At 38.3% G+C, this 14,650-nt stretch overlaps 1 non-coding gene across 1 annotated transcript; it reads left to right on the top strand.

Moving 5' to 3' along the window:
• Window positions 1–14,328: 14,328 nt before the first annotated feature.
• Window positions 14,329–14,401, top strand: TRNAA-CGC. Its single transcript has one exon. It is a non-coding gene; the product is annotated as a tRNA-Ala (tRNA).
• Window positions 14,402–14,650: the final 249 nt, after the last annotated feature.

Genomic DNA, 14,650 nt, shown 5'->3' with positions numbered 1-14,650 from the left:
TCTTCCATCGCTTAGGTGGTTAATTAAATAATATGATCGGCTCATTTAAACAGTTTTGTTGCTTATAAGCCTTTGGGGGGTTTAATGACCGTTGTCCCGGATATCCTTGGCATCATTTTACGAAATGGCCACGACCATCGACATCTCGGTGTAGGCGTACACCCGGTATAAAGTGTCGACATTAAATTAAAAGACGTAGCCGTTGGTTTTTATACTACGGTTTTACGCAATGTGGTGTGTCTATAAATCTTTAACCCGGCACGACCCGGGCTACTGAACGCATAAAAGAACATGTAAAACGTTCACAAGATTTTATTATAATTTTCCCAAGTTATAAAAGAGTTTGTGCCTTGTGCATTCAAATCAATTTTAATAAACATTTTCAAATGTGTCGGTTGAATGTATTTACCAGTGTAAACTGACGTATTTTCCCCAAAAAGATTAAGTGCAGGTACTAGACGAAATTGGCTGGTATTAGCTGCCTAAGCATCGTACATAGTCTCGCAAACTCGATGCTGCATCTGAATGAACAATATTTTATTATTTTTGATCCGCTGTGGATATATTCAACTTCTGTAATACATTTGATATTACAACCAGAGGTTGAAGTTTATATATTTATCTTATGCTTCCGCTGTGCATTATATAATTGTGTGGTTTGACTATATTGTTGCCAACATCGTCACGGTAATCCCCCACCGGGCTCACCGGTGAGACACGTGGAAATCGGGGTGTGACAGGTTGGTATCAGAGCCAACGTTGAGTGAATTAAACACTACCCTATTGTGTTTAATCTCAATGACACAATTGCACATACTTGAGTCTAGACAAGAACTTAGGACAAATTCGGATTGATACTCCTTTTTGTCTTTATTTTTCATTTCGATTTTTAATAAGTTTTGGAGCAGGAAAATGCCACCTGTTATATTCCGAGGAAGAGGAAGGGGAAGAAGAGGCAGAGGAGAAGTCGTGACACATCACGATAACGAAGCTGGACCATCAGGTACAAGACATCCTTCGATGACACGGAGCGAGGAGCCACAAAGACGAAGAGATCTTTACGAACCCGCGAGGCATTCCACTTCGCACAGCTCGACGCCATCCTACCGGCACTCCTTTGGACCAAACTCAGAGAATGATCCCAACAACCCACAACCTTCCTTCATACCTCTACAACGTTCGGTATCACACCGGAATTACGACGACCCTACTCCATATTACATAGGTCAGTTTAATCCGGCTGACTACATACAGGAACCATCAGGTTTTGTTCCACTAGGGCCACAAGACCACTTTTCTGAAGATCCCATGGAGGAAGATGAGGATCCTACTGAACCAGCTCGTGGTACGCCCACGCATCCGATAGAAGTCTCTGATGGGTCATCCTTCCATGGCACACCTTATCAGGGACCAGACAGTTTCCAAGCGTTGTTTGACCGACATGAGTGGTACTACACGCCACCTCAACAGACATCCCAACAACCGCGACATCCACAGGATCCCTTTGAGGATTCACGCTTTGAGGCAGTTACGCCACCACCTCCGCCACCGGCACAACCAGTAATACCTGATCCGCCGAGGCGTAGGAGGACAAATGCTCGTATGTCTACACGAGGAGGAGGGGGTATCCACTTCAGCACTCCTCGACATTCTAGTAGTAGCCACTATCCGCCACTACGAGAAGAAGGACCTTCAAGTCCTATACAGGAGGCGAACTCCGCACCTGCTGCACAAAATTCGCCACCATTTGGGTATGACCAACCCATACCTGCTTATACGGGTCCAACGGCTTACAACCCGTTCGAACCGTCACAAGCACAATACAACTACGGCTATGAGCGCGACCCATATGCGGTGTCGGCAAGATATAATGCGCGCTACCCTGACGGAGCACATGGAAACATGGGACCACCGGACTACTCAGCTCATGGGTATCCAATACCGCCCAGACCTCCAGTTCCGCATCAAGCGCCACAACCACGTTTCTCTCCTCCTGAACAGGAAGAAATACTCCATCGACTAGATCTTGTGGAGAGAGAGTTCGAGGAAGAGAAGAAAAGCCACCGAGGATTTCTCAAAGGCTTGGCGAACCTACTAAAGGGCAAAAAGAACAAACCTATAGAAGCTTCCATCGCCCACCACGGGGCCGTGCTCAGCGGACACGGGGCCGTGGTCAACTTCCTGCAGGCGCATTTATTGTAATTGCGAATTACAATTAATGAAGAGAGAGAGCCAGATGGACATGGGGTCGTGCCCAGCGGACACGGGGCCGTGCCCAGGCTTCTGTTCAGCCTATAAATAGGAGTGTTTGGAGCTCTTGCAACTCATCCCTTGGCACACCACCTCTCTCAAACTTCACCCACCACCCACCACCATCACCACACCATCATCCATTGTCCATCATAGAGTGTGTGAGTCGTCTCGGGATCTAAGATTGATCGTAAGAGTTCTTGGCAATCAAAGGCCATGTTTGCCTAAGTCTCTTACATCACTTGGTGGAGACAAGTGTTTAGTGTAATACTTTTTATTTTTAATCTTTTGCACTTTTTAATTCGTTTTGTATTAATGACTTTAATTACTAGTTTCTTATGTTGAAGGTGATTCTTCCTTATCGTTTGTCCGTGGTGTCTTGGCATTATTTTACTGTCTATATAAAATAAAAGGTTTTCACCATTCATATCTCCACGGTCTATATGGAGGTATGTTGGCTACCTGGTCGGGGGTTAAGGGAACGGTTTGGTAAGAGTCTTGCCATTGTTTAGTGTATAGATCCTGCAAAGGACCTGGGTCAAATTTAGTAGGACCTCCTTCAATACTCAAAGGTATTGGATGGCGGGGGTCCAAACTCTTTGATCCCCTCATAAGTTAAACTACTATTAAAAATTTAACCCAGCTACTTAGGACTGAATCCCTGCTGACTCAGACTACTTAGCTGAGGGTAACGTCACCTTCAAAAGAGGGGCCTACCACATTATGCATTAATAACTTAATTAATTATCTTTCAATAATCCGACCCTTTCAGATTGTATCCTTGCTGACTCAAACTACTGGGTTGAGGGTATCGTCGCCTTCAAAAGAGGGGCCTACTACAATAACTAAGATAATCTCTTAAACAAGTGCAAAAGTGCGAAAATAATCAAAGGTTACACTACACACGAGTCGGATCCAAGTGATTCATCTTGTCTATCTGGTTTTACTTTTATTTTATTTTTCAGCATTTTAGTTAGTTTTATTTTCTTAGTTTAAAAACCTTTTTCTAACATTTTGATTTGATTAGACGTTGAGGATAAACCGGTACTAAAAGCTCTTGTGTCCTTGGACGACCTCGGTATCTTACCAACACTATACTACGTCCACGATGGGTGCACTTGCCCATATGTGTGTTTAGTGTTAGTAAATATCGTGTTTTATAAATTTAAAACTTGGCTAAAAAGTGTAAAAAAGGGCTTAAAATATATACCTAATATATATACACACTGACACGCATCAAGTTTTTGGCGCCGTTGCCGGGGACACAAGGATTTTAAGAAAGCTTAAAATCGACGGCCTAATCAGTTTTTCAAAACTTTTTCAAACCACACGCACATTTTTCTGCAGTTTAGTTTAGTTTGCATTTACAGTAGCCTGAACACGGGGCCGTGTTCACTGAACACGGGGTCGTGCTGCATACGTTTCATTAAACGCCCAGATACAGAGTCTGAACACGGGGTCGTGCTAACTGAACACGCCCCCGTGCTCAACGAGACCAGCAATTTTTATTAAAACGCCCAGATACAGACCCTGAACACGGGGCCGTGTCCAGCCTCTGTTTCCGTCTTTATTTTCTGTTTTCTGGTCCCGAGACTCAGTTGTGGTCTGCTGAGTGATTCTTATGGATCAACACTCAAGAGGCTACAACTACACCTATGAGGAGGATGATTATATGAGAGACTATTGCAGTAATTGTGGAAACCCGCACTCGGTACAATATTGTAACTTATTTCAACCATCCACTTCATACAACTATTATGAGGAGCCCAGGTACGAGCCATCGACTTCATACACATCCTATGAAGACCAAAGGTATGAACCGTCTCCCTCATACTCATATTTTGATGAACCAAGGTATGAGCCTTCATATTCATACTTTGAGGAGTCAAGATATGAACCACCACCTTCATACTCTTATTATGAGGAACCATGGCGTGAACAACCCACCTCATATGAGTACTATGAAGAACCAAATTACGACCCTTATCCATCATATACTTACAATGAAGGACAACGGTGTGAACCATCTATTTCATATGAGTACTATGAGGAGTCAAGGATCGAACAACCGGATTCAAGCTTTGAGGATCCCGATCCTTTCTCTATCACCGAAGTGACCGATAGGATATTAGAACACATTAAAACTATCGAACGTTGCATAAAAGAATCTCGCGCAAGGGAAGAGGAGTCCCGCGCAAGAGAAGAATTAAATAAAGAAACGATAGTTGAAGAGTTAAAAATGGAAGAACAAATAAGTGAAAAACCGACACATGAGCTAAACAACGAAAAAGGTGAGGCCGATAACGTTAAAATTCAAAAAGAGTCTAATTTTGAAGAAATTAATCTCTTGTCGCCTTCTTTCGAAAATCATTGTTTAGTATCAACTCATGCTAAGTTTTTAAAAGAGCTAAACACTAACTCAAAAATTGACGAAATGGTAAGAATTAGGTTAACTAATGATCAAACTTCACTAATAAAAGAAGACCCGTCTGAAATTAACATTACACCGGTTCCATGTTTCTTTCAAAATTCCTTTATTAGTAATATCACCATTGATAAAGATCTTTGTGTTAACATAATGCCTAACTACATTTTTGAAAAATTAAGTATCAGTGATTTTTCTCCACTTCAAATACCCATTTTTCTATCCAATCGGAAAGTAATAAAATCAATTGGTGTAGTTGAGGATGTCTTGGTCCAAACAAATCAAATGGTAATCCTAACAGACTTTGTCATCCTTGATGACGCTCCTCTAGTGTTGGGACGACCTTTTGTAAAAACACACGAAGCTTTGAAAAACCGGAAGTATAATAATTTATCTATTCAATTAGGGGCATTTAAAAAAAGTGTCGATCTTGAGCGATCAATGAAATATCCAATCGGCAATGACGACCCCTTAATTGAAGATGAGCCAGAACCACCCGATAAGGAGGGTCTAGCCAAGGACCCTTATAAACGTGGCGCACCACAGAGGCATTCCGCAGAACTATCCTTAGTTTTAGATTAGTTTAACTTTTATGCTTTCTAGTTTAGTTTTAATTTGCAGGAATAAAACACACTCGGGATGGTGAAGGATACTAAGGGAAGCTTGAACCAACACCCCATGCACAAAAACAGAGCCTCTCGACAATTTTTCTTCATTACAGCAAGTTCAGGACGGGGTCGTGCTCAACCCAACACGCCCCCGTGCCCAAAAATCTGCAGAAATGCCCAGTTCAGGTACCTGGACACGGGGCCGTGCTCATTGAACACGCCCTCGTGCCCAGCCTTCTGTTTACTTTTGGTACTGGCAGTCTGGACACAGGGCCGTGCTCAGCCAACACCACCCCGTGTTCAGCTACCCAGTAACATAAAATCTTGTTTTTAACCCACTTTTACACATTTTAATCAACCGAAAAACTTATTTTTGGAACACATTGAGGATAATGTGTAATTTAAGTGTGGGGGGAATGCTAAAACCTTGAATTTTGCAAGTCCTAATAACAAGCCTTACACAAAACTCTATTGGAACCGCTAATCACCCCAAATTTTTTCAAAAAGTTTTCATTTTTTTACTTGTCTTGGTTTAATTTGGGAATAACAAGTTCTAAAAAGTTTATATTTTTATAAATTTACAACCGATAGCGTCGTGATAAAAAGAACCAAATAAGAAGATTATGAAAAGGCATGACAAGTCTAATTAAAATTTGATTACATATACTTGATCACATAAAAACCCATTCCCACAAAAAGTGAGTTTTTGAGCCTTTATTGAGCATACAAATACATATCTTTAAACTAAATGCTCATTTTTTCGTTTCTTGTGTGAATAGCCGCTTGGTTCTTACTACTCTAGAACTTGCCACGACGTTACATTCCCGGTCCTTACCAACTTAAACCCGAGTAAGTAAATGAAGGAGGCATTAGGACTAACCCCTTTTATTTCTACACCATTATTTTTCTTTTTTTTACCACCTACCCAAAAATCCCCCTAGTTAACCCCTTTGAGTCTAAACCTTTTCATTTCTAAACCCAAACCAAACACCCTTTACCCACCTAAACCCTTTTTCATTTTAAACCCTTTATTTTAGTAACAAAGCTCGGTTTCTAGCATGACTTGAAAAAAAAAGAGAGAGAGATGAAGTCAAAGAAATAAACAAACAAGTTTATCAAAAATAACTTTGTTTGAAGGAAATACTTCATCAAAAAAAAAGAGTTTTGAAAAATATCAAGTCTTACGAAAACTGACGTTTTTTTTACGATTTTCGCCCTTTTACTAACCACTAACCCAACCACCTACCTTTAGCCCAAGCCTAACCTTTCACCCCAAAAGTCCTCTTGATATTTACAAAGGTTTATAGTTAAAAAGGAGGAGGATTGATTGCTTGGCAAGCATATGGTAGAAGTAAGTTCCATGCCGGTCTCGAGTGTTTCACAAAAATACATCTTCGGCCGAGTGTTGAGTGATCTCCCGTGAAGTATGTGAACTTGTATATAAATGAAATTTTAAAAAGGCATGTTATGCCCATATAAGTAATTTCCCTTATGAAACGTTCTAAATAAATCATAACGAATAGGATTGTAAATAGTATAAAAACAAAACCCAATAAAGATCTTGGATTCCGACACTCAAGACAAGCCCAAAACATTCTCTTCTACCCATTCCATTTGGGAGTGTAAGCCACATATTAAAGAGTTTTGCTTGAGGACAAGCAAAGATTCAAGTGTGGGGGTATTTGATGTGTGTAAAATGCAACATATAAATTACATCAAATGAGGCATAAAAACCCTTTTTAAGTACTAATGTTGGAAAAAGTGTGCTTTTGTCTTCCTTTTGTATTTTCAGGGTTAAAAGAGCTTAAACGAACAAAAGAAGCAAAAATGCAGCCAAATCCAACATAAATACAAAGAAAAGGAAGCAACGTGGCATGCCCGACTCCTCGGCAACATCTCCCAAAGCAAAAACAAGAAGAAAGTTGAGCATGGGGTTGTGCCTAGCTGAGCATGGGGCTGTGCCCAGCTGAACACGGGGCGTGTCCAGCTCAACACGGGGTGTGTCCAGCTCAATACGGGGCGTGCCCAGCGAACACGGGGTTATGGTCAGCCTTGGCACAAAAGACAAACCTGTAGAAGCTTCCATCGCCCATCACGGGGTCGTGCTCAGCGGACACGGGGCCGTGGTCAACTTCCTGCAGGGGCATTTATTGTAATTGCGACTTACAATTAATGAAGAGAGAGAGCCAGATGGACATGGGGCCGTGCCCAGCGGACACGGGGCCGTGCCCAGGCTTCTGTTCAGCCTATAAATAGGAGTGCTTGGAGCTCTTGCAACTCATCCCTTGGCACACCACCTCTCTCACACTTCACCCACCACCCACCACCATCACCACACCATCATCCACCACCATCATTCATTGTCCATCATAGAGTGTGTGAGTCATCTCGGGATCCAAGATTGATCGTAAGAGTTCTTGACAATCAAAGGCCATGTTTGCCTAAGTCTCTTACATCACTTGGTGAAGACAAGTGTTTAGTGTAATACTTTTTATTTTTAATCTTTTGCACTTTTTAATTGGTTTTCTATTAATGACTTTAATTACTAGTTTCTTATGTTGAAGGTGATTCTTCCTTATCGTTTGTCCGTGGTGTCTTGGCATTATTTTACTGTCTATATAAAATAAAAGATTTTCACCATTCATATCTCCACGGTCTATATGGAGGTATGTTGGCTACCTGGTCGGGGGTTAAGGGAACGGTTTGGTAAGAGTTTTGCCATTGTTCAGTGTATAGATCCTGCAAAGGACCTAGGTCAAATTTTGTAGGACCTCCTTCGATACCCAAAGGTATTGGATGGTGGGAGTCCAAACTCTTTGATCCCCTAATAAGTTAAACTACTATTAAAAATTTGACCCAGCTACTTAGGACTGTATCCCTGCTGACTCAGACTACTTAGCTGAGGGTAACGTCACCTTCAAAAGAGGGGCCTACCACATTATGCATTAATAACTTAATTAATTATCTTTCAATAATCCGACCCTTTAGGATTGTATCCTTGCTGACTCAAACTACTGGGTTGAGGGTAACGTCGCCTTCAAAAGAGGGGCCTACTACAATAACTAAGATAATCTCTTAAACAAGTGCAAAAGTGCGAAAATAATCAAAGGTTACACTACACACAAGTCGGATCCAAGTGATTCATCTTGTCTATCTGTTTTTACTTTTATTTTATTTTTCAGCATTTTAGTTAGTTTTATTTTCTTAGTTTAAAAACCTTTTTCTAACATTTTGATTTGATTAGACGTTGAGGATAAACCGGTACTAAAAGCTCTTGTGTCATTGGACGACCTCGGTATCTTACCAACACTATACTACGTCCACGATGGGTGCACTTGCCCATATGTGTGTTTAGTGTTAGTAAATATCGTGTTTTATAAATTTAAAACTTGGCTAAAACGTGTAAAAAAGGGCTTAAAATATATACCTAATATATATACACACTGACACGCATCAGGGAGTCTGTTAGTGCATGCATCTGTCGACTTCGTCTTGTATCGAGTCTTGTACTAGATAGGTTAGATCAGGGCTCATTGTACGAGAAAATAGGTTGTTCAAGGTTGTTTTTATTGTGATTTCGCTTGTAGAGGAGATTCCGCTTGAAAGTGTCTTGTGACATTTCAAGCGAAATCAACTTGTTTCTTATTCCGCTTGAAGTCATTCCAAGCGGAATCAGAACACTAAATATAGAGGATTTGTCATTCGAGCGAAATCAGTTAGAACTTTTGTGATTTTGGATACCGAAGTGCTGCCGGTTTATCCAGTGACTGTACAAGCTGTAATATCAATCAAATCAGTGTTTAAAGTGAAGAACAAGTTGTTTCTAAGTCTGTTTCTTGTTTTCCGCACCTTAAACAGATCAAAACTCCTCTGATCGACTCGTTCGGGTCATTTACACGATCCTACAGTAAGGATTTGCAAGATCCTTTATTGACACCAAGCAACTCCCAACCTATTTGCGTATAGTGTCTGTCACTTAGTCTTTTGAAAATACTTCAGTTTACACTGGTAAATACAATTAACTGACACATTTGAATACATTTTCAAAAATTGATTTAGGTGCACAAGGCACGAAAAATTCTTTTATAACTTGGGACAAATGCATTTATAATCTTGTATACAGATTTACATGTATGCCATACATATGGGGCCCAGTATAGAAACTGAGACATGATTAACCGACACACCACTTTTATAAACCCACAAAAGAGTTATACCCAACCTTGTGGGTACAATTTAGCATTTTTTTATGCAACTGTCAGGTGTATGCCTACACCTCGTGCATAAGTCGTGGCTATTTGCAATTAAATGAGCCGAGGATATCCAGGACACGGTCGCATTAACCCCCACGTTTATGTTATCAAACAATACGGATCATAACGGGTTATGCGGATTTGTTAGTCACAATCTGACCAAGTGATCCCAAACCCGACCAAGCGGTAATAATTTACCGTATCCCAAGCCCGTATAAGGGGAAATAAGTTAAAAGTATTTACCTGAGCTAATACTCGATTCACAACAAGGTTTAAATAACTCAGTCATATAATTCACTAGATAAGTGTAGATAGCTTTTACCGGGAGGCTCTAGTCTGGAATGATGGTAATATATAACCAATTTAGAATGCTAACGGGTCTTATTTAAGTCATAGACCTAGACCAGCTAGCTTAAAGTATTAAAAACGGTTCGATATGCTAGATTAGGCGATGACCGGAATAGAATGTAATTTAGACCCAACAAGTATGAAGACTTGTATAATATGGGTAAACTAAATATATTATGGATTTTGAAGTAAAAATGATAAGGTTAAACCCGTTTCGGCAAACTTGCGTAAACTAGTTACGTAAGTCTAACCGTACGCGTATAAGCGATAACGAGTAACCGGATGAGTCTTGAACAAGTTCCATATGTCAATATACTTTAAACAAGTTATAATATCAGTAGGATATCAACTTGTATGCCCGTTAAGGTTTTAAAATCAAACTATGCCTCATAAGGGCGTTTTGGTCATCTTACGACGTATAAAAGGAACTTGCGTACAATCTGATGTTACGACCATAAACATTCTGTGAAAATACTTTATTTATGATATAATATCAGTAGGATATCAAACATATGTGTGTTTATAGTTTAAGACCCAATTATGCTCCGTAGGGGCATTTTGGTAATTTCACACATAGTTTTGAAAGCTAATTTGGGAATCTGAGTTTATATCATGTATCTACTGTAAAAATTATTTAAAATGATTTATACAATCAGTGGGTAACAAGTTGATTGCTAAATATGGTTAAAAACCATATTATGCGCCGTAACAACGTTAAAGTCGTTAAATGATGATATGTGCGATGTTTAAGGAAACATGATGTTATGACCAAGTTTATATGATCCAAATATGTTAATTAATATAACATATCAATGGTCAAAAGGTTTTGTATGAAAATTATGCTTTAAAACCATTTTAGGTGCCAAAAAGGGCATTATCGTCATTTAAGGACATAATTCGAGAACGTATGCATAAACTCAGTTTGTAAACTGAATAGATATCCCAAAATATCCTAATTATGATATTACATCAGTGGGCAATGAGTTTGGTATGAGAGATTATGCTTAAAACCAATCTACGCGCCTAAAGGGCACTTTGGTCAATTTAAAGCAAAATTTACGACATTATATGCAAACTTAGTTTATGATCAGATTTGTAACATCAAAATATATTAAACATGTTAACATATCAGTACCTAAATCATTTGCAAGCTTATTGGTGTCTAAAACCTTATTTTTTGCTTAAAAGGGCATAATGGTCAAAGTTTGGCATAATTATGGTAACTTGCATAAAACTCATATTACTATTAAGATCGTGCAATATAACCTTATAGGGTTATGCTACATCATATTACGATCATAACGGAACCTTAAATCAGTAGCAAACTAATCTCGTTCGGTTCATAATCGAAAGTCAACGCAGAAGTCAAACTTCGCGACTTTCGGTTGCGAACCGACTCTAAAACTGGAATTAACGAGCCGAACATGTTTACACATGTTCTAATAATTATTACTAAGTTGTTTAAATGATAAAACATATTTTAGAACAATTCTAAACTCATATCGCAATTATTTCAAAAACTGACCCGTTGACTTTTTAAAACAATATTATGTTGACTCATCAATTTACCAATCAAATGTGATTCTTAGGAGGTGCCCCTTTGAGGGATTAACACCTACCTAATTATGATCACGTAGCCATGTTCATTGCGAACAATGGCTTGACCATTCAAGGTCTAATTGAAAGTCAAAGCGTTTATGGTAAACGCTTGACTTTTCGGCTTTAAAAGCCTAATAAACGAACTAGTCACGAAAGGATCACTTACAAGCATGGTTGTAAAACAAGGTTTCCAAGGCCGAGTACTCCCCGAGTAGTCACTACAAGGTAGGCTGCCGAGTCAACTTTCTTTTCCTCCGCCTAATTACTCGGAATCGATCAAACGCGGTCAACCTCGGCCAAAATCGTATCTAGATGGTCAACTCGGGCCGAGTTTGACTTAGAAAATAATAAAACATAATTTATATGCCTATCATATTAAAGAATGAATATCATTTTCACGTATTTTGTTATAGATATTAGTAAATTTATGTTATATGACATATATTTAATTTCCAAAAACTAATTTCTTTATAATTTTACATGTCCAAGTACTACCCGAGTACTCTCCGCCTAGGCCGAGTACTCTCAACTCCCTGGTCGACCGACTAGAGAGCGCCTAGCGACTTTTGTAACCATGCTTACAAGTGGTCCTAGGCACTGAAAAAAACTCAAAGGAAGTTCTCAATTGCTCAGGACCCTCCATAATTGAGAGATAGAAGGAAAGAATGATAGGTGCAAGTTTGAACAAATGAATTCTAAGGCCTATTTATAGTTTTTGAGAATGAACAAGATCTTGCCATGTGTTTGGGGACATCTTAAGATCATAACATGTGTCTTGACAGGTGTTACAAATCATTATACAGCCCATAGGATCAATGAAATGGTTTAGAGTTATTGTGTGGTGAACAAGGAAAACAAAAACAATAACAAAACAAAAATAAAAAATACGGTTGCTGCTGTTGATTGGCCTAGCGGCCCGCAAAGAAAACAAGCCCACAGGCTCGCGGCCCGCGAGCGACCTAAGCCCAGCAAACACATCTTTGGCAGATTAGCAATATTGGTCCTTTAATTATATTCACATTTTAACTTTCAAAAGTGACAAATATTACACATTATTTTCTAGTTTCATTTATATTGTCATTATAAGGTATGAAAGTGTTAGTGGCCAATCTTAGGCACACCCGGGAATTTGACTAAGCATCACGGAGTTCCCGTTTCGTTTAAAAGGTCTCTCAAAAGTGTAGATTTACACGTTGACGCTTTTAGTCCTTTTAACGTACAAACTTGTGAGTATTATCGTTTAATGGCATCAAAGCCCTAAACGGCCAATATTAGGCATTCCCAAGAGTATGATCAAACATCATAAAGCTCCGGGTTTGTTAAAAGGTCACTCAGAGGTAAGAATTAACATGTTGACACTTTTAACCCTTCGATGCACAAACTTTAGATTTTATCATAAACGGTTTTGTTTATCCAACAAGTGGCTCTATAAGAGAATACGAATACCGTGTAAGGTCACTCAGAGACTTAGGTTAAGCGTGTTGATACTTTTAGTCCCTCTAAAATCATAGTTTTACATTTTGACAAAACTAGTCCCTCATAGTCAACGTTTGACTTCATTAGGGTTTAGTACATGTGTCAACACATCATTGGACACGATTTTACGAGGTGTTACAAATACTATCATTCTAGATGTTAAAAAACAATGACTTGAATCACAATACAGTCTTTCTAGATTTCAAATGTTAAAACACCAATACTTGAATCACAATACAATGTTTCCAAATGTTTAAAATATCACACCTTGAATCACGATACAATTAAAACACTATTGTATGAACAGAGACAAACACCACGGACTAAAACATCCGATGAAAACGTAATGTTTTTCTCTATATAAGTATAGGAATATGGTACTCATTTTAAAGATAAAACCCGCTCTTTATTACGGTGTAGTTGTTTTTTAAAAAAAAGTTACGTATAAATAGTTAAAAAAAATAATTACTTAAAAAAATTCTAAAATATTATTAATAAAACATATAATTTAGGCATTAAGTATAAGAAAATGATAATAAAACTTAGGAAAACATTAAAAAGAGTAAAGTGTCCAAATCGTTACTGAAGTTTGGGCACTTTTGCTAGATCCATCTAAAATAGATTTTATTTAATGTTAGCTTTTAAAATTGTCAGAAAATGGATGAATCTAGCAACTTTTGTAAAATCTGAGTGGTCCGATTAAGAAAAAATAACCTTTTGGATGGATGTAACAAAAGTGTCTAAAGCAGGACAATTTTAACCGTTTACTCTAAACTAAATAAGGGGTTGTTTGGTAGCCTCTGAATGGTCATTAAGAGGCTACCTCTTAATGGAACCACTAAGAATTTTACCAATGAGAAGGTAGAAGAATGTGACATGTGATGATTTACCATTCAGATGTTACCTCTTAATCATTCAAACTTGAGGTTACCTCTTATTCATTCAGAGGTTTTAAACCTTTAAGAGGTAGCATCTGAATGGTCATTAAGAGGCTACCACCCCTAAGACTTTATTATACAAATAAAGAAAGAATTTGTTATACAAATAATGTTGGACTCCAATTATATTACAAAAGGTAATTACAATGACAAAAGCTGGTATTACATAATGTCAAAAATTGAAAACTACATATAGCCTGTTACTATTCAAAATTAGATCTAAAACTATTACTTTTCCAAAATATTTAAACGATTATAGGACCAAGCAAAAACTTAGACCCAAAGTAATTTAGTTTTTTTGAACGAAATTAATAATCTAATCGAGTATAAGCTTTGATTCAAAATTACACTACTAATAAATAAATTGGCTATACAGTTTGACTTAAAATTACGCTACTATATTATCCAGTCCCTTACAAAAATTAACAAAAGGGGATGTAGCTCATATGGTAGAGCGCTCGCTTCGCATGCGAGAGGCACGGGGTTCGATTCCCCGCATCTCCATCCAATTTTTGCAATTTAGCTGCGGATTCACGTGATTTACTAAATAGCCCATTTCATTTTTTTTTTGTTTTTCATAGATTTTATTCCAACTTCCAACAAATCATAATCAACTACCAATTTTATTAATATTACATCTCACCTGTTGCGACAACTTCGAAACATAAATTAACACGAATTTATACCGTCGAATTATCATATTTGACCTAATTCGTCTTCGAACAAAATGTATATTAAAATGAATAGAAAACG

Source organism: Helianthus annuus, chromosome 12 (genome assembly GCF_002127325.2).
Source record: "Helianthus annuus cultivar XRQ/B chromosome 12, HanXRQr2.0-SUNRISE, whole genome shotgun sequence".
Lineage (NCBI taxonomy): Eukaryota > Viridiplantae > Streptophyta > Magnoliopsida > Asterales > Asteraceae > Helianthus > Helianthus annuus.
This window is presented reverse-complemented; position numbering and strand designations above follow the sequence as displayed.